Source organism: Silene latifolia, chromosome 1, assembly GCF_048544455.1.
Source record: "Silene latifolia isolate original U9 population chromosome 1, ASM4854445v1, whole genome shotgun sequence".
NCBI classification, from domain to species: Eukaryota; Viridiplantae; Streptophyta; class Magnoliopsida; order Caryophyllales; family Caryophyllaceae; genus Silene; species Silene latifolia.
The window spans coordinates 111989142-112015554 of NC_133526.1; the positions used below are offsets into that span (position 1 = coordinate 111989142).

The window sequence follows — 26413 nt, forward strand, 5'->3', positions numbered from 1 at the left end:
TTATAAGACTCTTGTAATGGTGATCTAAATAACTTCTTGATTTAGAACTAGTGGATCTAGTTGCATGCATAACAAAATAAAAGAGATAAAAGATAAAGAAGAAAACAATGTTCCTTACATTGTTAAATGGTTCGAAATGGGCACAAGTAAGGTCTCCTACCTTCACTTGTTCTTGAGCTTAATATGTTAGGATTGTGACACCCCGCGATAAAGCGAAAAATATAACTAATAAATTAACGTGGAAATTTGTGATATTTTAAAAACTTTTTTTATTATTAGCTAAAGATTAACACGCGGGTGCCAAAAGAAATGAAACAGATACTGCAATAGACAAACTTAGGTTATTACAACCCAAGTCTAGAAAGCGGGGAAAAGATATCTCACGAATAAACAGATAAGGGGTTTCTAAACTAGCAACTAAGGTCCAAGGGTTTAGTTCTCGCTAGCCCACATGTCTTCCCCACGTAAGCATCTTCACCACCTGTCATTCATGTAAACATGAACGCCACAGTCAGTGGGGAGTAACTCAAGGTTCTCCCAACCACAATATGTCGAAATGCAAGTAAACAAACACTTAATTAAACATATTGATCATACAACATATTCGAACAATGAAGAACAAGAGAATATAATGGATAATCATGATGAGATAGACATAATACTTTCTTAATGAAATAGGCATGATACATTAGAATGAATATGCATTCAAGGAAATAGAATAACCAAGTCGACCAACTCATATTGACCGACTCAACAAGTGTAAGACATATACTTAGTATGAACTCACAAGACAAACCATCTAGACACCAACCTCTTGGTAGGACGACGATCATAATACGGTCCTAGTCTAAACCTGGATCCAGACTCTCGGGATGGGCGACACCCGATTCGACATACGATAACAAATCGTATCGAAGACTCGAAACATGGCACGCACTCGTAACCAAAGGTCGAGTAACTTCTAATCTGAAACATGGCATGCACTCATAACCAAAGGTCCAAAGAAAGGCGGAAGGATATCCTAGTTCGGAAACATGGCACGCACCCGTACCAAAGGTCCAAAGAAGGAAAGATAACCCAATCCGGAAACATGGCACGCACTCGTAACCAAAGGTCCGAAAGGGGTAAATAAGGAATGTCAAGTCGTCACACAATGTAAAACGTCACACTTGAGTCACAATAAGAGTAAGAATGATAATGCAAGCATAAACACGATAAAATGTCACATATCACGGAATCACTAATGTCACATTCATACTTATGGCTTGCATCTCACCATAAGTACGGATGGGAACATTAATCCCGACGATCATATCGCAACTAGAGGGCTTATAGCTCACCTCTAGTATCCGACAGGACCGAGACTCTCATAACAGAACAATACAAGATGTGATCAAGAATATGACTCTTACAAGTGCTTATAATAGATATCTCATACTTGTATTATATTAGTAACTATTCTCTTTTATAATTTATCATGCCGGTTAAACAAAATATAATGAGTGACAATGAATAATTTACGTTATGTGAAATTACGGAATAAAATGTGGCCAACTCAAGTGACTCATTTATGAGCCCAACAAATAAGTTATAAGAGGCCCAAATAATTTAGTCCATTTAAGTCCAACATGTAAAACACAATTAGTCCATCCTATAGAGCATAATAAACCCGTCACCTAGAACATAACAAATCAACATATAGAACATAACCAGTCCAACTATTAAGTCAGGTGAAACCCTACAATTTGATCATGTGAGAAAAATGTATATAATGAACGATATTTAGCGAATTAAGTTATATAAAATACGAGACGGAAATTAAACCATTCGAATAAACCAATAAATGAATCAAATAAAGTCCAACCATTAAGTTGAGGAAATTCCAACAAATAAGTCATGGGAGATCCAAGAATTTAAGCATATTAAGCCCAATGATTAGAACAAGCAAGCAAAGCCAAATAAATGGTGAGTGTTCAATCCAACAAATAAGACAACTAAGTAACCATCAACAAGGAAGAATAAGAAGAAAGACAAGGAAATAAAGGGGTGTTGTCATACACCCATACACATGACAAGCGTGTAAGCTACACACCAACAAGCAGCCAGCCGTGACCAAACCACCCACCCACGGCCAGCCATCAGCTCGCCAACAGAAACCAACATGCCCACTACTCCGCGGCTGCCCAAACCACCGATGAACAGCCACCAAAACGGTACCCAACGCGGTCTATATGAAGCCATTTAACACGAGATTACCGAATATAAACAAGACCGTCACCAACACGACTCAAAACAGTCCCGTTGTGGGTTCTCATAAACCCGTCATAAACAATCATTTTGGAAACGGAAATTTAGACGAAAAGGTTATCGTCAACACGACCCTATTCAAATAAGTTACGCATACTACCATAAGTACCATTCACACCCGTCCCAAAACAGAGGTGACATGCCAACTTTCGCAGCATAAAACCCGGTCCTAGAAGTCCGTTCCAGACCCGACTCAAGACTGCCCACAACCACCATACTGACTGCTCACAACCACCACATCGACCATCCCAAAACAGAGCAGGAAACCGCCCAAGACAGCCACAATTTCGACCCACAACAACCATGGGAATTAACCACGAGCATTAAAACTTGACCTCATACATGAGAAACACAGAAAAGACTCAAACTTTGCGATGAATAAGGAAAGCCGAGTAAGAAAGGGGGAAAATATAGACTCATTGTCGAGTAACCTATCACCGTTACCTTTAAATTCTCAAATTTCAGAGTAGAGACGTCCACAAGAGCATGAGCTTCCCTCCGGGTCTTCAGGCTCATCACTAGGAGCAAGAAAACGAGTCAAGAAACCGAGTTGGAAAGACGACATTTTCGAAATTTAATCCAAAACCAAAACTTTCTTACCTTAAAAGAACGAGGAAGGGACGAGGAAGCTAATGGTACAAAAATAATGGAGTTTGGTTGAGAAATGGAGGAGGGATCTTGGTTTGAAAGGACGGGAAAACAATGGCGTACGGTTGTTACTTGTTGCTGCTGTTGCTTTTGTTTTTCGACAGAAAGAAGAAGAAGAAAGGGGAGTAAGAGGTGGATCACAGTAATTTTGTGTAATAACAATAATATATAGTAACAACAATAATAATAACATATAATACTAATAGTAATATATAATATTAATCATAATAATAATATATAAATGTAGTGTGTGTAGGGTGAGTGTATGAGTGGACAATTATTAGACTAGTTAGGTGAGAAAGTAAGTGGTGTGTTGTCGATATAGGATAGGTCGAGAAAAGATTAGTCTCACCAGTGGAAATGTGACGGTCTATAGCTAGATGAAAATTAAGACGAAAGTTATTATTACTATTGTCACTATTATTGTCCGACCAAAATACGTATTTTTATATAAATTAAACTTTAAAATATTCTTTTTATTAAAATCGTGCTTAAAATGAATTAATTAAATAAATAATTTAAAAATATAAAATAAGGTAATTGAACGGTTAAATAAATTTCAAATGTCAAAATGGAAAATTCGCGGGTGTTACAAGGATGATTTCCAAAAATCATCAAGTTTCAAGTGTAGGAACACTCCAATCGGTTGCACCCAAGACATTCCCATAACACTAATTCATATACTAACTAGGTATTATGAATTAGTAACCTTAAATTTGGATCTAATATTATTTTCATTAGTACTATAGTATTTTTAGAGGTTTTATTAGATCTAGAACAAAATATACATAAAACCATTTTATGAGAGAAGATAAGAGAGAGAGAGCATAAGAGTTTTTCTAGAATTGAAAAATGAGAACCAATCTCATCATAATGGGGAAGGGGGGGTGTCGGTTTTAGCCTTTGGGAAAAGCAAGCCTACTCTTGCTTTTTTGTCTTATCAAAACAATAGGCTAGTGTTTAGGTGTGTAAGAGTGATGATTATATTTATCTCATAAAAATAATCAACTTCACAATGCCCTAACACACTACCCATAAAATCGGTCCACCCTTCATAAAATGGACTCCATTTTATCTTTGTAATTTGTCATTTATAATATGTTATGACATGTGACATGTAACATGTCATTAGGCATAATAATGCATATTTAACAAATTAAATATCATTATATATTAAATAAATTATATTTAACAAATTAACAAGTAATTCACAATTACATGTACATAAAATGGGTCACATTAAGTCTAGTTATTATAATCTACAATATCTCGTAATTATAACTAACTAATTACTCTTATCTCAAATGATTCATGAACATTAACCAATTTTAGTAATATAACATATTATTTACTAAAATAAATCTTATTTAATTCTGTTACAATAAGATATAAAATTCTCACTTATAAATAAATTTGTTCAATTTAAGGATTTAATTAATCCGTATCAATATACGATTAATTAACTTTACAGTTTAGGAATCGTCCTATAGGTGTGACCTTAAGGGATCAACTGATCACCACCGTCAAACGACAGTAATGTCAAACTCTAGTTAGCCAATCATTACCAATTAATGTTGATCAGTTGACTATATAATTGAATCATCCCTTATTTATTCTTATTATGAGACTTAATAATGTGATCGCAGTATTGTTGAAGACACATACTCCAACAACCATGCCCTAGTGGAGTGAAGAGGAGCTGAATTGATAACATATAACGACCAAGCACCAAAGAGGAGACCAATACTAAAGGCCTAAGTCAATAAAACAAGTAATTGGGCAATGACTAAGGATCCCCACAACCCATGAAGGATACCCAAGGATTGGGAGGGAGCCATTACAAGAATAAATTACTCAGGACCAAAACAAGAGTGGCTTGTTTGGCTCTGAAAATATGCTAGATGAAACGGCGTCGAAAAATTAAGTGGTCTAGGGTTTTGAATCACTCCAATAGGAGTCCGGATGAGGAAATGACGTCCGTTTTACAATCCGAGCTCAAATAGACAAGCTGTCCCAGGATCCGAGCGTCCCGAACTCAATCCGTGCATCCCAGAACTGCTTTGCCATTTCAGAAAACCCTATGAGATAATCCCGATGCCATCCCGAGCGGATCACCTCACAGGACCAAGCATGCTTCAGGCCCATCCGCGCAGATCTCCTTGGGAGTTGCTACATGATCCGCGCATGTCCCTGGGGACTTACAAAGCTAAGGTGAAAATCCGAAAGGGCACCTTAGGCAAAATGAGGGATTTTCACCAAAAAAATTGAAAAATTGAAAAAAACCACCACCAAAAAGATGGAGGGATAAGAAGGGAGCGATAAGGAGGATTTAGGAAGGAGGCTAGATTTAGGATTTAATTTCTTTTTGAGTCAAAGAAAATTGTTTCAAATTGGTGGTTTTCGTGTTGGCTACTAAGTTGTTGATCTTTATTGGTGTTTGGCCAACTTAGTAGCATGACTTGCATTGCTTGGAGTGATAAGGGGGTGATATAAGGGGAGCATGAATGATTTAGAGGATTGTGTAGGTCACCTTGCTTTTGCCTTGGGATAAGGCAAGGGTGACCATTGCTATTTTGGAGAGACAAGAAGGGGGTGAAGTTGATGAGTCGGAGTTGGAGATGTGTTGTGTCTTGTTTAGAGGGATGACATAAGGAGGGCGTGTGAGAGAAGAGAGAGTGTGTCAACTTTGAGTCTTTGTTTTTCTTTTCATAGGTGGTTGTCAATGAGGGAGACATAAGGAGGTCGTGGTGAGGGAAGATCGGTCATTTACCCTCGTACTCACCTTTGGGCTTGTGCAATTGCTTGTTTCGGGTTTTGCTCGGGACGAGCAAAAGTCTAAGTGTGGGGGTATTTGATAGTATCAAATATGTCGTGTCTAGTATGATAATTTTAGGTTGTTTATTCAAATGTTGGAGCCAAATTATACGTTAATCTCGGACATACCGGCTTACTCTATTTCTTTGTAGTTTGGGTCACAAAGGACTTAGTCTTGGATTGATCACCATTTGAGGCAAAGGAAGCGACCATATCAAAGAGTCAAGGTGAAGATTTCATGTTGTTTCAACCAAGACAAGAAGTCCGTCTCAAGCAAGCAATGACGAGTGAAGTTTGGAAAGTAAAGAAGCAAGCAAAACTTGGAAGTTTATAGGGGAGTCCCGAACTGGGGCGCAGCCTGCGCACCCTGCGCAACCTGCGCCACCATCAGAGTATCCTGCGCAAGTCTGTTTTAAACACGGGCTTAGTTAAGCAAACCGTGTTTTTTGGGCTTGTTTTTTGAGGGTTTAACCTAGAAAGGAGTGCACCCCTATATATACTCCTCATTTTGAAGACCTAGTTATCACCTAATTATTGAATAATCTCTAGAAACTTGTAGTAGCAAGAACACTTTATTTTGGGTAAAAGTTGTAATCTTTTGGCTTTGGATGTTAATCTTTCCTCATTTCTTGGGTTTTTCTAAGAAGATGGAAGGCTAATCTTTCCTTTGCTTGATGTAATTTGATCAAAGTATCCAACTTTGGTATTGTAAGACTCTTAAACCTCTCTTAATTTATCTAATGCTCTTTTCTTGGGCTTAATTTCTTATGTTGAGTAATTGAATGTTTGGTTTGATCATCCTTGCATGTTATTTACTTGACTAGTGCAAATCCTAAGGAAATGGTTTAATTTAGTTGGGATTGTTGAAGCAAGTTTGTTGTTTGTTGATTTGGTTTAAAGGATTCATACAACAAATAGGAAAGTCCATGTCTTTTGCTCATGTGTATGGTTTAATCTTATGAGGAATTGATCCTAGCTTCATCTTTTGGTAAAGTTTTAGTGCTCATGCTTAGTCTCTTTTCATGATTTAATGATTTGTTGCTTAAGCTTGAAGGGTATATGTAGATGGTTTAATTTACATGTATCAACAACTTGAGGTGATAGTATTGGGTAGATATTTGTGAGAGAGTAAAAAGAGTCAAGCTTTACCATTGTTGGGTTACTAAGAGAGAATTACATCAAGTTTTCCCCTCTACATTGAATCTTGCATACTAGTTGTTTGTGGAATTGTCTCAATAGGAAGATCTTCAATTTTCACTCATATTCCCATGTTTGTTTCCCAAAACCAATCCTTTTCCATCTATGTTTCCTACTAGTTGATCTTTGTTAATACCCATTGTTTGTGATTATTGCCTTTTGTTAAGTTTAAATTGTTATTTTGATCTTGATTAGTAGTAGAGACCTACTTAGTAGTCAATAGTTTACAATTCAAGTTTTTAGTCTTAAATCCCTTCTCTTGGGTTCGACCCTTACTTCCCTTTACTACTATCCTTAATAGCATAGTGTAGAGTTGAGTTTGGTTTATAAATTGTTAATTGATAGGTTAATTCTAGTATATTACGACACCTAGTTTCACCGAGTCAAATTTTGGCGCCGTTGCCGGGGAAGGGCAACATAGCTAAAGGCTTGATTGTTAATTACATGTTAGTTATTTTTCTTCTCTTTGTTTTTGAAAGTAAGTGGAAGTTCTAACTTTTGTGTGTAGTGCAAAGGTTTATGTATAGTTCTCCACACAACGGTGAATCAACCCCCGTTGAAGAGGTCTCTTTTGGTGCATATTCGTGGTTATTTACCAATCCTTGGTACCAAAGAGCAAAAAGGGAACATCGAGTAGAAGAAGCAATTTCGGAAGATCCTATTGAAGTAAATCCGATTGAAGTAGAGTATCCCTCTATGGCAAATGACAAGAGAACTATCCGGGAGATAAGAGCAAGGAATTATGATGAGCAACCCTTGTGTATCACCTATCCCCCTTTAGGAGCCAATGCAAATTTCGAACTCAAAGGCTTCTTTATTCATAATTTGCCTAAGTTTCACGGCCATGCGGGAAATGACCCAAACCGCCACCTTTCGGAATTTCACATGATGTGTGAAGGTGCAATTCCGAATGGGGTGACGGAGGATCAATTCAAACTACGGGCCTTCCCATTTTCCTTGTTGGATTCGGCCAAAGATTGGCTCTTTTATCTTACTCCGGGTTCTATAAGAACTTGGAAGGAAATGAAGGCAGCCTTCCTTGAAAAATTTTACCCCGATTCAAGCCACAACCGGGCAAAGAAGGCCATTACCACCATAGAACAAGACCCCAATGGTGAAACAATGTATGAGTATTGGGAGAGGTTTAAGAAGTTGGTAGCTCAATGCCCATACCACGGGTTGAGTGATGACGATCTCCTTGTGAACTTTTATGAAGGGTTAGGCCAAGACGATCAAAGAATGGTCAATTCCGCTACCGGAGGAGGTTTGGAGAATTTTTCCATAGTGGATGCCAAGGAAATCATTGAGAGGCTTGCCTCAACTACGAGGGATTATGGAAGAACTCAAAGGGGAACAAGGAATACATCTTCAATGGGAACCTCTTCCTCATCTACTCAAAATCTTGAGCAAAGTGTGAATGACTTAACTCACCTAGTGAAGAATATGTTGCTGAAAAATCCAAACAAAGATGGGGGTAAAGGGAATCAAGTGGAATGCAACTATTTCCAAGGTCCTCATTTGGAGGAAGCTTGCCCCATTATGATTGAAGAAGGAATTGGTGTGGAGAATGTAAGTGCAATGGGCTATGGGAATTACAATGCTAGGAATCCTTCCGGGGGAGGGTATTACAACTATGATCCTAGTGGCAACACTTACAATGTTGGGAGTAGAGACAACCCTCGACTTGGTTGGGGTGGTGACACCTCAAAGAGCTTTGTGAATGGCCAATTCAACCACTTGAGGGACTAAAACTCCCAACAAGGTCAAGGCTCAAATTCTCAAGAAAATAGGAATGGGAATTTCAACAACCAAGGTAGAAACCAAAACCAAGGTCAATCATCCCAATTTGGCAATCAAGGCAACAACACCAATTCTCAAAAGGAACCAAGTGTGCAAGACTTGCTTAAAAACATTTTGCAAGAGCAAGTCAAAACAAATAAGAGGTTTGACAAGATTGATGCCGACAAGGGTGTTAGTGATGCCAAGGTTGCCAACCTTGAGGTCCAACTTGGACAAATTGCCCAAGAACTTGCCAAGCAAAACCAAAGGAATTCCACTTCTATCCCCTCCAGTACATGTCCTCCTAGAGAGAATGCTAGTGTTATGACATTGAGAAAGGGGAGAACTTTAGAATCCCCTCCCAAGAAGAATAGAAGGGGCAAGTCACATGAAAGGGTTATTGACATTGAAGAGCAAATTGAAGCAGAGCTTGTGGTTGAACAAGAGAAAGGGTCATCTTCAAAAGCTAATGAGGAAAAAGAAAAGAGTCATTTGAGCATTGACAAAGGAAAGGAAGGAAGCACCAACACAAAGGATCAACTTGAAGAAATTGAAAAGGAATATGAACCGGAGGTACCATTTCCAAGTGCCCTCACAAATTCCAAGAAGTTTGATAAAGACTCCGATCTTTATGAAACTTTTAGGAAATGTGAGGTCAAAATTCCTCTTTTTACTATCATCAAAACCGTTCCTAGGTATGCAAAGTTTCTCAAAGAACTTTGCACCCTTAAACGGAAGCTAAGGAAAGGAGTTGAAAGAGTCACGGTTAGTAGGCATGTCTCGGCAATTTTCAAACAAAATCTTCCCAAAAAGTGCGATGACTCGGGCATGCTAACTATACCGTGCTCAATTGGAGGCAAAGCTTTTGCTAGAGCTATGCTAGACTCGGGGTCCTCTATTAATGTCATGCCTTATTCCATTTATGAGACCTTAGAATTGCCTCCCTTGTCTAAGACCAATGTTGTGATCCAATTGGCGGATCGCTCTACAATTCACCCCAAAGGCCTTGTAGAAGATGTGTTGGTAGAGGTTGATAAATTCATATTTCCGGCCGATTTTTATGTTTTGGACATGGAACCGGACTCTAAGGCTACACCCCTCTTGCTAAGGAGGCCTTTTATGAGAACCTCCAAAACCAAACTTGACATGTATGATGGAACTTTGACCATGGAATTTGAAGGGAAAGTTTTGAAGTATAATGTGTATGAGACGATGAAAAAGGCCGATGATTTGAGCTGTTGCTACTTTCTTGATAAAATTGAACCTTTGGCAAACCGAGTTTACCAATTGAATCATAGGGACCCACTTGAAGTGGCCCTCACTAACAATGTCTAGAAAGAGGGTTGCGGTTTTTGTTGTCTCATGATGTGCAGGAAAGTATAGAAAAATTGGAGAAGGAAGAACCCTTGGAAGAATTCAAGGAAGAGGAAGAAATGAGGGAAATTGGTGGGTGTATTGCACAAATACAACGAAGCTTTTGGGTGGAGCATTGCGGATCTCAAAGGGATAAGCCCAAGCATTTGCATGCATAAGATCCGGTTGGAGGGAGAGGCAAAACCGGTGAGGCAACCACAAAGAAGATTGAACCCACTAATGATGGAGGTCGTGAAGGAAGAGATCATCAAATTGCTTCAAATGGGAATCATCTACCCCATTAGCGATTCTCAATGGGTAAGTCCCACTCAATGTGTACCTAAAAAGGGTGGTGTGACGGTAATCGAGGGCAAAGAAGGAGCTTTAATTCCCACCCGGATTCAAACCGGGTGGCGAGTTTGCATCGATTATCGCCGCCTAAATACCGTGACATTCAAAGACCATTTCCCTTTACCCTTATCAAACCAAATGCTAGAGAGGCTAGGGGGGAAGGAATTCTATTGTTTCTTGGACGGATATTCCGGATACTTTCAAATTCCCATACATCCGGAGGATCAATCCAAGACAACATTCACATGCCCTTTCGGAACATATGCATACCGAAGGATGCCCTTCGGTTTGTGTAACGCTCCGGGTACATTTCAACGTTGCATGGTGAGTCTTTTCTCGGATCTAGTAGAAAGAGTCTTAGAGGTCTTCATGGACGACTTCACCGTCCATGGAGACAATTTTGAAGCTTGCTTGGACCACCTAACTATGGTCCTATCACGATGTACGGAGTCACACCTTGTGTTGAATTCCGAATAATGTCACTTTATGGTTAAAAGCGGCATCGTGTTAGGTCACATAGTCTCAAAGAGAGGGATTGAGGTGGATGTGGCTAAGGTTGAAGTAATAAAAAACCTTGCCATATCCCACTAATACTCGAGAGATAAGGTCGTTCCTAGGACACGCGGGCTTCTACCGTCGATTTATTAAGGACTTTTCCAAGATTGCTTACCCCTTGTGCAAGCTTTTGCACAAGGATATGGAGTTTGTTTTTGATGATGCTTGTAGGTTGGCATTCGATTCTTTGAAGGAAAAGCTTGTGACGGCCCCGATAATTCAAGCTCCAAAATGGGACATGCCGTTTGAAATCATGACCGATGGTAGTGATTATGCCCTTGGCGCGGTTTTAGGCCAAAGGGAAAGGAAGGTTGCTCATGTGATACAATATGCTTCCTCACTTTTGAATGATGCTCAACGGAATTACACAACCACGGAAAAGGAATTCTTGGCGGTGGTGTATGCCATTGAAAAGTTCCGGGCTTATCTCTTGGGTGCCAAGGTCATCATTTATGCCGACCACAAGTCTATAAGACAACTTGTAGACAAGAAAGACACCAAAGCAAGGCTAATGAGATGGGTTCTTTTGTTGAGCGAGTTTGATATCGAGATCGAGGACAAGCAAGGGAGTGCTAATGTGGTAGCCGACCATTTGAGTAGGCTTCACATCAATGAGGATCTAGTGAAGACCATGGGAGTAGTGGACGGTAGCTTACCACATGAATCTCTATATTCCATGAAGGCCGTTGAGCCTTGGTATGCTAACCTTGTCAACTACATGGTAACAAAGAAGTTTCCCACCTCACTCTCATCAAGTCAAAGAAACAAGGTAAAGGCCGATTCTAGATTCTACATATGGGATGACCCATATCTATGGAAAATGTGTCAAGATCAAGTCATTCGACGTTGTGTGCCGGATGTAGAAATCCCGTCTACCCTCAAACATTGCCACGAGTACGCTTGTGGGGGTCACTTTGGGCCTCATAGAACGGCACGTAAGATCCTTGAGTGCGGGTTCTATTGGCCAAAGTTGTTCAAAGATGCTCACGTTTTCGTCAATACTTGTGACAAATGCCAACGGGTTGGCAACATCTCACGACGGAACGAAATGCCCCAACAACCGAAGCTTTATTTGGAGGTTTTTGATGTATGGGGGATAGATTTCATGGGTCCATTCCCCAAGTCGGATGGGTATCTTTATATCTTATTGGCGATGGACTATGTTTCAAAATGGGTCGAGGCTATACCAACTAGGAATGATGACGCAAGGACGGTCTCAAGCTTTGTTCACAACAATATCTTCTCAAGGTTTGGCTATCCTAGGGCGTTAATAAGCGATCGAGGGTCTCATTTTTGTAATCGGATTTTGGAAGGGTTGTTAAAGAAGTACGGGGTCGTGCACAAAGTCTCCACCGCCTACTACCCACAAACCAATGGGCAAGCGGAAGTATCCAATCGGGAGATCAAGAACATCTTACAAAAAACAGTGAACCCCGATAGGAAAGATTGGAGTCAAAGGTTAAATGACGCTCTTTGGGCGTACCGCACCGCTTACAAGACACCAATTGGTATGTCCCCGTACCGACTCATTTATGGAAAGGCATGTCATCTTTCTTTGGAAGTGGAGCATAGAGCCTATTGGGCCATCAAATCCTTCAACCAAAGCATAGATGATGCAGGCCTCCATCGGAAGCTTCAACTTCAAGAAATTGAAGAAATCCGTCTTGACTCTTATGACAATGCCGCCATATACAAAGAGAAAGCTATAATATGGCATGATCGAATGATAAGCCGACGAGTTTTCAAGGAAGGCACCAAGGTTCTTGTTTTTCAAAACCGTTTAAAGTTGTTCTCCGGGAAGCTAAGATCAAGATGGGTTGGACCGTTCATTGTAAGCAAAGTCCACCCCCATGGAGCGGTCGAAGTTGAGAACCCAAGCACGGGAAAGACAATTAAGGTGAATGGACAATGACTTAAAGAGTATCATGAAGGCATGGAAGCACAAATCGTTGAACAAGTCAATTTGGAAGACCCCATTTACCAAGCATGATCATGAGAAGCACTAAGTCGAGCCATCGACGTTAAACATACGGCAACCTTTGTAAATATTCTCTCTTTGTAGCATAGAATTTACTGCTTTCTTGTCAATTTAATTACCTTTAACATGTTTTAGAAGCATACATTATGGACTCTTTTGATAGTTTGTTGAAGTGTTTGAAGGAAGTAGGATGAAGTTCCTTGGGAAGCGTGCCACAAGTCGTAATGGGAGGTAAAATGACTCGGGACACCATCTACACGAGTCAAATGAAGGAAAAGCACTAAAAGACGGCCAAAAATCCCAACAAGAAAGAAGTTGAGAGCAAGCATTTTACACGACAACCCGCCAGGAAGCGCAGCCTGCGCCAAAAAGCGCAGCCTGCACAATTTGGCGCAGCCTGCGCAGTTAGCAGCTACGGGGTAGTAAAAGGGCTATTTACAAAGAACAATTCATTCTCCCTTCTTCATTATTTCGACATCTCCACCATCCAACTTCCCCCAAACCATCCCAAACCCCATCACACTACATTCAAACCTTCAACAAACTCCTTTTCCATCATCAAATTCATCTCTCAACCCAACACAACAACTCAAATACTCACTTTACCCTTCAAAAATCTGATTTTCCCAAATTTCATCCCAAACCCTAACATTCCAAGCTTTGGATTCAAGTCATTTCAAGAGATTTCTGGGCCATTGGAGCATTCTTGGAGGGGTTTTTAGCATTATACTTCGATCACCAAGCATTTTAAGTGGATTCGGGGAGGTATAACAACTTTTCCAATCTTTCTCTTTAATTACCTTGCATTTATCCGAAATTTTGGTGGTTATACATTGAACTTTTGGATATTATTGATTGATTGTAGTCTAAAATTGCTGGGATAAACTTATTTTCTGAGAAAGGGGAAAGGTATTCAACAAACATCACTCAATTCTACCTTCTTGAGTTTGTGCCTAGAAGGTGTTTGTTGAATTGCCTCAAAGAGATCAAAACTGTTTTGAGTGTTTTTGTTGGTCTATTTGTACTCTTGCTTGCTAGGTACCATGGTTTTTGGAAAGAGGAAAACTCAACAAGGGGAGGGAAGTAACCCCAAAGTGTTTAATGGGAACGAGGGACTCAATGCCGAACAAAAGAAAATTTTTTCAAAACTTGAAAAAGAAAACCCCGTCCCCATCACAAAATTCCTCCACCGTGACACCCTTCAAGAACTAGGAATAGAGGAACTCACCTTTCAACTTTTGAGTCGGGTAGGGTTAGAGCAATACATGGACCTTTATGATGACACCTACCGATCTTTCACATATGAATTCTTGTCCACCATCTCAAAAACGGAGGAGGGGGCAAATGAGAGAGTGAATTTCCGTCTTCATAAAGTGTGGCACTCTATTTCTTTTGATGAGGTGAGAGAGATTTTACGAATCACAAAATTGCCTTCCCCGGTTAACCCACCCAAGGGCAAGCTAAATGAGGTGTGGTGTCATCTCACGGGGAGGCGAGCACAAGATCATAATGACAAACTTTCCGCCATCACCAATCCCGCGATCCGTCTTTTGACAAGAAGTTTGGCTTGTTGATTCTTCTCCATGGGAGAGCCAACAAAAGTTAGTGATGCGGTGAGGGAGTGCATTTGGACCATGCTCCCGGAAGGGAGTGGTGTGCCGGATTGGGCAAGACTTTTTGTTGATTCTTGTTTGAAGCATAAGAAGAGGAGGGGAGGTAACATCAATAGTGGGGGTTTAATCACCCTTTTTGTGGAGAAGTTTGTGGGCTCGACGTCGGATGACCAACTCCCCGTTTGGGGAAATCATTTTTACAACACCCAAGGACTTGAGGAAACACACATGATCAAAGTCCTTGATAACATGAATTTTCGATGCAATTGGTTGGGAGTGGGGAAAGCTCCTTACATGATTCTACCAAAGAATGGCCCGATTCCTCATGGTACCCATGCCATTCACTTTTATTGCCCGGCCGACACGCCGGAGCAAAGAGGGGTACAAAGGAGAAGGGTAGAAACACCCTCGGTTGTCCATCTTGATAGTGAAGAGGAGAGGGAGATAGGGAATATAGAGCGTGACCCACCCATCCATGACAGACCGATGTTTGAGGCGGGGGGAAGCTCTAATCCACCAATCGCCCCATGGCAACAACAAATGGTTGATTACTTCACGGAGACCCGAGGGACTTTGGAGGCAATTAGTGGGAGAGTTGATAGCTCTCATGCTTGGCAACAACAACAAACGCCAAGACTTGAGAGTTTAGATTAATGGAGGGTAGCTAGCATGGAGCACCAAAGATTGAGTGCGGAGGCCGAAAGGGCCCAAATGAAGATGCTTCAAGAGATGGCTAAAAGGCAAGATGAGGCCTATGCTTGGCAACAACAACAAGCCAAGTACATGGAAGAAAACCAAGCCATGTGGAGGGCCCAAAATGCATGGAGAGAGCAAGCAACTCAACAATTCGAGGTGCAAAATGAGAGGCACCACCAATATGTTGAAGACTCCTTTGAAGATGCTCAAGCTCAAGAGGATTCTTTTGGGCTCATCCGTGGCCTTTTCGGCATGACCCTCCACCAAAATGACCCCCACTACGAACCAACCATCACCGAGCCACAAGTGGAGGAGGCCTATGAGAGGGCCAAGAGAGTAAGGCAAGCAAGAGAAAGGAGAAGGAGGAATCAAGGGACATATGAGCAAGGGGAAGGCTCGGGTCCCTCCAACTACCAACCATGAGAGAATGAGAGTACTCCTCCACATTGAGGGCAATGTGGAATCTAAGTGTGGGGGAGTAAGATGATTGAATTTGTAATATATGTACATTTCCTTACGTTTCCATTGAATGTGTGCTTGAAAAAAAAAAAAAATGAAAATGAAAATCCCGGCTACGTGAAAACCCACAAGGGTGGGCGCCTAGGCAAGATTGGGAAAGGTGGCCGAGGACGGAATGAAAACCCGAAAGGGCATTCCGGGCAAAATGAAGAATCGAGTTGCGAGCCACCGATGAGAGGAAAGGAAAAGCTAAGGTGAAAATCCGAAAGGGCACCTTAGGCAAAATGAGGAATTTTCACCAAACAAATTGAAAAATTGAAAAAATGCACCACCAAAAAGATGGAGAGATAAGAAGGGAGCGATAAGGAGGATTTAGGAAGGAGGCTAGATTTAGGATTTAATTTCTTTTTGAGTCAAAGAAAATTGTTTCAAATTGGTGGTTTTCGTGTTGGCTACTAAGTTGTTGATCTTTATTGGTGTTTGGCCAACTTAGTAGCATGACTTGCATTGCTTGGAGTGATAAGGGGGTGATATAAGGGGAGGATGAATGATTTAGAGGATTGTGTAGGTCACCTTGCTTTTGCCTTGGGATAAGGCAAGGGTGACCATTGCTATTTTGGAGAGACAAGAAGGGGGTGAAGTTGATGAGTCGGAGTTGGAGGTGTGTTGTGTCTTGTTTAGAGGGATGACATAAGGAGGGCGTGTGAGAGAAGAGAGAGTGTGTAAAATTTGAGTCTTTGTTTTTCTTTTCATAGGTTGTTGTCAATGAGGGAGACATAAGGAGGTCGTGGTGAGGGAAGAGCGGTCATTTACCCTCATACTCACCTTTGGGCTTGTGCAATTGCTTGTTTCGGGTTTTGCTTGGGACGAGCAAAAGTCTAAGTGTGGGGGGTATTTGATAGTATCAAATATGTCGTGTCTAGTATGATAATTTTAGGTTGTTTATTCAAATGTTGGAGCCAAATTATACGTTAATCTCGGACATACCTGCTTACTCTATTTCTTTGTAGTTTGGGTCACAAAGGACTTAGTCTTGGATTGATCACCTTTTGAGGCAAAGGAAGCGACCATATCAAAGAGTCAAGATGAAGATTTCATGTTGTTTCAACCAAGACAAGAAGTCCGTCTCAAGCAAGCAATGACGAGTGAAGTTTGGAAAGTAAAGAAGCAAGCAAAACTTGGAAGTTTATAGGGGAGTCCCGAACTGGGGCGCAGCCTGCGCACCTTGTGCAGCCTGCACCACCATCAGAGTATCCTGCGCAAGTCTGGTTTAAACACGGGCTTAGTTAAGCAAACCGTGTTTTTTGGGCTTGTTTTTGGAGGGTTTAACCTAGAAAGGAGTGCACCCCTATATATACTCCTCATTTTGAAGACCTAGTTATCACCTAATTATTGAATAATCTCTAGAAACTTGTAGTAGCAAGAACACTTTGTTTTGGGTAAAAGTTGTAATCTTTTGGCTTTGGATGTTAATCTTTCCTCATTTCTTTAGTTTTTCTAAGAAGATGGAAGGCTAATCTTTCCTTTGCTTGATGTAATGTGATAAAAGTATCCAACTTTGATATTGTAAGACTCTTAAACCTCTCTTAATTTATCTAATGCTCTTTTCTTGGGCTTAATTTCTTATGTTGAGTAATTGAATGTTTTGTTTGAGCATCCTTACATGTTATTTACTTGACTAGTGCAAATCCTAAGGAAATGGTTTAATTTAGTTGGGATTGTTGAAGCAATTTTGTTGTTTGTTGATTTGGTTTAAAGGATTCATACAACAAATAGGAAAGTCCATGTCTTTTGCTCATTTGTATGGTTTAATCTTATGAGGAATTGATCCTAGCTTCATCTTTTGGTAAAGTCTTAATGCTCATGCTTAGTCTCTTTTCATGGTTTAATGATTTGTTGCTTAAGCTTGAAGGGTATATGTAGATGGTTTAATTTACATGTATCAACAACTTGAGGTGATAGTATTGGGTAGATATTTGTGAGAGAGTAAAAAAAGTCAAGCTTTACCATTTTTGGGTTACTAAGAGAGAATTACATCAAGTTTTCCCCTCTATATTAAATCTTGCATACTAGTTGTTTGTGGAATTGTCTCAATAGGAAGATCTTCAATTTTCACTCATATTCCCATGTTTGTTTCCCAAAACCAATCGTTTTCCATCTATGTTTCCTACTAGTTGATCTTTGTTAATACCCATTGTTTGTGATTATTGCCTTTTGTTAAGTTTAAATTGTTATTAGGATCTTGATTAGTAGTAGAGACCTACTTAGTAGTCAATAGTTTACAATTCAAGTTTTTAGTCTGAAATCCCTTCTCTTGGGTTCGACCCTTACTTCCCTTTACTACTATCCTTAATAGCATAGTGTAGAGTTGAGTTTGGTTTATAAATTGTTAATTTGATAGGTTAATTCTAGTATATTACGACACCTAGTTTCACCGAGTCAGTGACCATCAATTAAAGCAGGCGACAAATTTTATTTTGTCATGAGAAATACAACACCCTCAACCAATTGTTTAGTAGAATAACTCTAAACAATAATAATACCAACTCAATAAAATAACAAGTGCAATGAATAATCTATAAAACATGATTAAATAACCATTATGTCGTCCCGGTTCAAGACCAAGGCTCCACTACTCCGACATCCCGCCAACTCCTGGCCCGGGGAAAACCAATAATGACGTTGACCGACCACCACCGTGACTGATCGGAGCCGTTGACCGGCATTGACCTTGGGGTTGCCGTGAGTTTGGGACGGTTTTTGGTGATGGATTTGGGTAGTTTCGCATCTTAAATTATGTTATAGGGTTGGTTAGTAATTATATGCAATATTTTAATTGTTTAGGTGAAGGATTTGAAGAGGAGCATTTTTAATTCTTATTTGCTTGAATTGTGAGATTTCCTTACAAGGTAGAATAACAACTCAATCTTTATGCCTCTTATTCGTTATTGTCTCGAATTGATATGTTGGATGAGTAATTGGCATCTTAAAGTGATTTGTTAATTTATTCAGACGGTTTTATAAGATGAGTTGATATGCATATACTCTTATGATTATTGTGAAAGTTTAATTAAAATTGGTATATTGTTCTCTTGAATCAGTTATCATGTTAAACCTGTAGTGGTTACTGTTGATTTTGATGAGTTATCCTCAATCTCGGAATGGGATATCATTATTGTTTATCCCTTGGCCAGGAGTTGGTGGGACGTCAGAGTTGTGTACCTCGGTCTCGGACTTCGACAACAGTGAGGTCATGGCGGTCAGCGGTGCTTGATAATTAAAGCATAAACACTTGATTTCTAAGATGTCATTAAAGGACTTACCAATTGGTCTTAAGATGAAAAAGATGAATGCTCTTCTAATTCCTTCTCTTTTCTCTCCTAGTTTCTCTCTCAGATTTTATGTGAGTTTGTATGAGGCAAATAACCAATATGTGAAGGGTGGTGGAGATTTATATATAAAATTAGGTGAGATGTAGGAAGTTTCGAGGAAGTCACCTTATTATATTAGTTTCTTTATTAAAATATGTAGTGGAATAAGCCTTCCCTAGACAACTACTCCCTTCTCTTGTTATCCCCCTTTCCACGCCTAAACTGTCCGGAATTTTTTCGACTCATAATTAACCCATATCAATATTTATTAAAAATGCATATTTCTACTGTTGACTTGACCTTTGACCACGTTGAACATCACTAAAAATGCGAGGTATTACAGAAATGGTTATATCTATGTTGGCTAAGGATATATGTAATGGAAAGTCGTTATAGAAGAATGGAAAAGAATGGTATCTGATGAGCGTAGATCAATTTATGCCGCAACATGGGTTTGTACATAGTTGTTGTCTTTAGAAATTTGGATTACTGACACGGCTGTCGCAACCCTATCAAAAATAAACCTAACCGGCTCTAACTAATGCAGTAGAGGTAGGTCGGGTATCGTACTCCACAGGAAGGCTATTGTATCTACTTGTTATTCTAGTCTGTCACGGTAACAAATTGGAGTGTTTTGATTTGATTTCTAAACTACTGAACTGAAAATAAAGCAATAAGAGAAATAACAGATAAACCTAGTAAGAGTGAAATAAGATGTAATCAAATAGAGAGAAAGATGTTAGAATGTCGGTTCACCATGATATCACACAATTCTATTAAGGGTAGGTCAGTCGGTCTGATGTGAGAAGGGTAAAGGAAAGGTCCTTCCTGTCTGCTATCCGCCCTAAAATACTACTAACTTAGCTTCCGCCCTCATTAGAATAATATATCGTTCATAGCAGGTCTATTCATTCTAATCTTCCGATTTAGGTCTGAACTTACCCGGGTTAATTAATTTAGAAGCGTGCACTCAACTAAAGAATTACAATTAAATTGCTATGAATCAATTCTCACAAATAAACCTCCTAATCTAATTATAACATCATCATTTTACTATCATGCCTCCCCTAATCCTAGCACTAAGGGATTTAGCTACTCATTACGGTAAGTAAAACGATAACAGATGATAAAGCAATAGAAAACATGATATAAAGATGAATAAAATGAAATAACATAAACTTAATAACAACACTAATTAAACAGAAATTAAAAGCAAGAATTAAAGGTATGAAAAAGGAGAATTAAATTGAATAAAGAGAGTAAGAAGATTACAAAAGTTGAGATCCGGAAATATAGAGCAAAGTAACGTCGAACAAGATTAACGCTGGAAAACTGAATGATTAAGAGTAAAGTATGTGATTAAAAGATAACCTAAACCTAATGACGTCTTTCCTTTATATAGGAAAGATATTTATTAAACACACAACTTAAAAGATAAAATCTCGCGTTCAGATAGAAAAGTAGTCGATCAAGCAACTTGATTCTTCTCGATCGAACACTTCCCAACAAATACCTCTCGGTCGAGTACTTAAACTACTCGATCGAGGACCTCTATTATAGCACCTCTCGATCGAGGACAGTAAACCCTTCGATCGAGGTCAACTCTTCACCCTAGGCACTCGATCGAACAGTTAGGCCAACAAAAGCCTTCGATCGAGTCAATCACCACTGAACCAGCTCCTTGCTTCGTTGATTTAGCTTCCGAGATCACTTCACGCTTCTCGAGGGAGTAGTAATTCCGCTCCGATTCTTCCATCTCCATAAATGCAAGCTAAAAGGCCAATAAAAGACATGATTCCGCTACTTTCGGGTCCATTCCTGCAAGTAAAGCCAAACAACCCAAAGTAGACTATTCGGGGCATTTCGTAATATAAAACTACGAGAATTGCATAGAAATACGTGCATAAAAGGCTTAAAAAGACTATATAAAATGCACGTATCAAATCTCCCCAAATCAAACCTTTGTTTGTCCCCAAGCAAACTATATGCAACTAACTAATGGAACGGAATATAAAACTCAGAGCTAGCTACTAGTTGTCCACTTAAACTGGTTTAATGCAAACAAACTGACACTTATAGCAAATTTGTCAAATGCAAATGAGTTGTAAGATGTTTATAATAAAGCTGAACCGCGACCTTGCAGGACCTTTAAAAATGGACTCTCACGGGTCACTCTTCTCTCATAAAGCAAAGGGTAAGCATATGAATGTAAGAGAGAAAGAAATATAGCCGCTCACCTAAACTACGACCGACATAAACATGCATCCAACTAATATGATAGACAATTCTGACTACCGTACATACATTCCAACCAAACAAGGTGGGCTTACAAAAGCATGTAAAAGTGAGGTAATGGGTAAGAAGGGCAAAACATTTTTAGATATGTGAGGTAATAAGCCAAGCTAGCTACCTAAACAGAACCAAATTAAACAATATCCGCTTTTAATCCATCAAAATTAAGCACAACGCCCTTAATTTGGCATAAAAGCTCACTTAACCGAACACAAACAACTCCTCATAAGATAAAGATAAGAGCATGGGAGTAAAACCGACTTTATTCAATCTTTTTTCAATTTTTCAATTTTTTTTATTTTTTTTCTTCTTTCTCGGTTTTTTTCTTTCTTTTTTTCATTTTTCAACTTCTTTTTTTTTTCATCATTTCATCCTCCTTCTCCATATATTACCAACTCTGATTATCAAATACAAACCAAATTCGGTGCAATAGACAATATACCGCAAAACAATCACTAACTAGCTTGACAAGGCAGGCTATGTTTGGGATGTAGTTAAGGGGTCAAATGGCAAATTTGGCTAATTGTGGAGTTAATGGGTAAAATGGAAGAAAAGGGAAATATAAGCACCTCCCTGCATGTGACACCAACCACTAACCCGAATGTATGCAGGCAATAAGCAATTGAATTTCATACTTGTGCAAATTAATGATACATGTGGAGTATACTACTCACAATCCTACATGAACTGGTCATGAATGACACTAGTTTTAAGGCTCTAAAACTTAGAAAATATGAGTAGATTGCCAAAATTTCAGGTCAAGTCTATTCGTTCAGCTAAATTTTAACATTAACTCGTAGATACGCAGAAAGACAAAGCTAAAAGATATTAATTTTTGCAAGGCTTAAGTAAAAAGGACAAAAAGAAGTGCAATTTCATCATTGAAATCTACCGTTCTGACTCAACCTATATGCAAAAGTAAATGTGAATATTTTATTGAATATTTTTGGAATTTTTCATTTTTGAAAATAAAAACATTGCAAACAGAAAATGCAATAAACATGAATGCAAAACAAATGCAAATGCAGACTCAAAGGATGCATTACCCTCCCCAAACCCAAACAGACAATGCCCTCATTGTCCCCCAGCATACACCAGCAGAATAATAGGGGAAAGGGAAAATACAAACTCAAATGCAAACAAATGAAATAAAATTAAAGGAGATAAAAAGAAATAAAGCAAAAATACTTACAAGACGAACTTCCCCAAACAGTCAGCAGACTGGGGAAGTGAGTAGCCAGCACACTACTCATCACCAGTAGGGGTACAGAGGCAGTGTTGGGTGTCGACACAGGAGGAGTCGACACTACCGAAGTAATAGCTTTAGCAGTAACAGCATGAGCAATAGCGGCGGCAGCAGGGACCACTTTTGAAGAAGGGGTCGAAGAAGCAGCGGCAGTGATGACAGGAAGCTTCTCGAGTCCGGTTTCCCTGTGGCGTGTAGTAAATGCTCGATCGAGCAACAGTAATAGCTCGATCGAGGTCTTTTCGTGTGCAATCTGCTCGATCGAGCAACAGTAATGGCTCGATCAAGAGCTTCCCTTGAGCAATCCTCTCGATCGAGCAATAGTAATAGCTCGATCGAGAACTTCCTCTCTATGGCACGCATCTCCTTTTGTCCACCACAAACTGCAAGGCATACAAAATATATCCCACAAGAATACCAGCAGCAAACCAAGAATCCGCAGTCAATATTCAGTCTAAGTTAGTGAAATTAATTAAACTATTCCTAAATGTCTGAAAGCAAGAAAAATTGTCTAACAAATCCCAAATTACAAATTGTTTTTACAAGCCGAATAACACTACGCCTCATCCTTTAAAATACTTGAACAGCCCGAAAGAGGGCTTCTGACTGTAGGAGGTCCCTTCAGCATCGCGGACCATCTCTTTATGCCTCCCTACACTTGAATTGATCAAATGAGAGTAGTCCGCATCTACATATGCCTTTACTTTATTCTTTACTTTGTCGGGCCTGTCCTTCTCTTCTTCTTGAATGTCTTTGTCTTTGACTCCGTCTTTAGTAATGAGCTCGCGTTCTAAGGTACTGGGGCGGAAATGACAGAATGGTCCTCCATTTTGCTCCCAATTTGGGGCGGAGGTGTCAATACGGCAATATATGACTCTATATCAGCATATGGAGATTCCGTATTAGGGTCTTTAGAGGGAATGGCATTGCAGGGCTTAACTTGCACAGGCGCCCTGCGAATACTGGAATGGTAAAAGGTCAATTCCTCATCGCCTACCTGAAAAGTCAACGTATGCCCCCCGACATCTATTACTGCACGAGCGGTAAATAGAAATAGTTGTCCTAAAATAATAGGAGTATATGAGTCTTCGGGGATATCTAAGACTGCGAAGTCAACGTGAATAAAGATCTTCCCGTTCTTGACAGGTATGTCCTCTAAGTATAACAACCCAACCCGCCACCGTCGTAACACAACCCCAATAAGATGGCTGTCGCAACCCTGTCAAAAATAAACCTATCTGGCTCTAACTAATGCAGTAGAGGTAAGTCGGGTATCGTACTCCACAGGGAGGCTATTGTATCTACTTGTAATTCTAGTCTGTCACGGTAAAAAATTGGGGTGTTTTGATTTGATTTCTAAACTACTGAACTGAAAATAAAGCAATAAGAGAAATAACAAAAAAACCTAGTAAGAGTGAAATAAGATGTAATCAAATAGAGAGAAAGATGCTAGGATGTCGGTTCACCATTATATCACACAATTCTGTTAAGGGTAGGTCAGTCGGTCTGATGTGAGAAGGGTAAAGGAAAGGTTCTTCCGGTCCGCTATCTGCCCTAAAATACTACTAACTTAGCTTCCTCCCTCATTAGAGTAATCTATCATTCATAGCAGGTATATTCATTCCAATCTTCCGATCTAGGTCTGAACTTAATCGAGTTAATTAATTTAGAAGCATGCACTCAACTAACTAATTACAATTAAATTGCTATAAATCAATTCTCACAAATAAACCTCCTAATCTAATTATAACATCATCATTTTACTATCATGGCTCCCTTAATCCTAGCACTAAGGGATTTAGCTACTCATTACGGTAAATAAAACGATAACAGATGATAAAGCAATAGAAAACATGATATAAAGATGAATAAGATGAAATAACATAAACTTAATAACAACACTAATTAAACAGAAATTAAAAGCAAGAATTAAAGGTATGAAAAAGGAGAATTAAATTGAATAAAGAGAGTAAGAAGATTACAAAAGTTGAGATCCGGAAATATAGAGCAAAGTAACGTCGAACAAGATTAACGCTGGAAAACTGAATGATTAAGAGTAAAGTATGTGATTAAAAGATAACCTAAACCTAATGATGTCTTTCCTTTATATAGGAAAGATATTTATTAAACACACAACTTAAAAGATAAAATCTCGCGTTCAGATAGAAAAGTGGTCGATCGAGCAACTTGATTCTTCTCGATCGAACACTTCCTAACAAATACCTCTCGGCCGAGTACTTAGACTACTCGATCGAGGACCTCCATTATAGCACCTCTCGATCGAGGACAGTAAACCCTTCGATCGAGGTCTTCTCTTCACCCTAGGCAGTCGATCGAACAGTTAGGCTAACAAAAGCCTTCGATCGAGTCAATCACCACTGAACCAGCTCCTTGCTTCATTGATTTAGCTTCTGAGATCACTTCACGCTTCTCGAGGCAGTAGTAATTCCGCTTCGATTCTTCCATCTCCATAAATGCAAGCTAAAGGGGCAATAAAAGGCATGATTCTGCTACTTTTGGGTCCATTCCTGCAAGCAAAGCCAAACAAACCAAAGTAGACTATTCGGGGCATTTCGTAATATAAAACTACGAGAATAGCATAGAAATACGTGCATAAAAGGCTTTAAAAGACTATATAAAATGCACGTATCAATTACTAAGAGGTGAACCTAGTTTGTGTCATTCTTTGGGAAGGTAACGGTAGGAGGTTGATTTTTGTGTTCCGAAGGTGTTAAAGGTAATTAATTAAAGAGTAATCATTGGTTGTTTGGACTTGTTGATAAGGAGTGAGATTGAGTTGAATGTTACATGAGATTATTGATAAGAGTGAATGAGAAGTTATTTATACGAATTAATGGGATTTGACTTTTGGAGCAATAAGAGGATAACTGAATTACCGAAGGGCTAAGTAGTAAGAGTGATGACTTGGGTTGTTAAATAGTGTGCGCAAGTGTAATGGTAACAGAAAGATTGATATGAGCTAAGTGATTGTTCACCGGCGTTTTTTCTTCAAAAAAAAAAGATAAGGAAGTATGGTGATGTAGGTGCTATAAAGAGGAGGTGAGTTAAAGGTTATATAAGTTATGTGAGATGGCATGTTAGTAAGGAGATTCGAGTAATTAAAGGAGTAAGGATTTAAGAGAGTAATGACATAGTATGAGGACTTTGGTGGTAAGCTAGGAGGAGAATCATGTGAGGTGTTTAAGGACTTTCAGCGCTATTTTGGTAGCGATATGAGGTATGGTTATAAGTGCTTGGTGACTTGTGATTGTTATTAGCATGGCTTAGGTGGCAGAGTAATCAAAGGCGGAATTGGAATAGATATTGAGATAATTTCGTTGGTTTATCTAGTGGAGTTCGTTATTTGGGATGGTAACTTAATATAGAAAAGGAGATTGTTATATTTAAAGGTGAGTGTAAGAGGGAATTTATATGAATGATGGATGTGTCGTGGTGTTTCCGTTAGGGGCTCAGTGTAATGTCGTCAAATGAAAAGTCAATCGTTCTAAAGAGGTTAATTATGTGGAGGTGGGGATTGGAATTCATGAGTGCGAGGAACCATAAGATGTTAAAATAGAAGCCGTTTGGTAGTGATTTGAGTATTAGTTATGTAGCCACATTAGTTTGTTGGTGATAATTACGTGAATTAGAGAATATCGAATGAATATGAGTTTAATCTTCTTCTTAGAGATATAGTAATTAATTACTTATGTTATCTATAATGATCGCCTAATTCGAGTTCTTATTTATGATG

General features: G+C 39.2%; 1 long non-coding RNA gene across 2 annotated transcripts; it reads right to left on the bottom strand.

The window, feature by feature from the left end:
- Positions 1-208: 208 nt before the first annotated feature.
- Positions 209-19249, bottom strand: LOC141608474 (uncharacterized). Of its 2 annotated transcripts, XR_012527004.1 has the most exons (4): positions 19074-19249; positions 2908-3042; positions 2752-2825; positions 209-481 (listed from the first exon to the last, which is right to left on the bottom strand). It is a non-coding gene; the product is annotated as an uncharacterized LOC141608474 (long non-coding RNA). The 2 variants fall into 2 exon arrangements; XR_012527005.1 differs by lacking the exon at positions 2908-3042 and having other exon boundaries at positions 253-481; positions 19074-19235.
- Positions 19250-26413: the final 7164 nt, after the last annotated feature.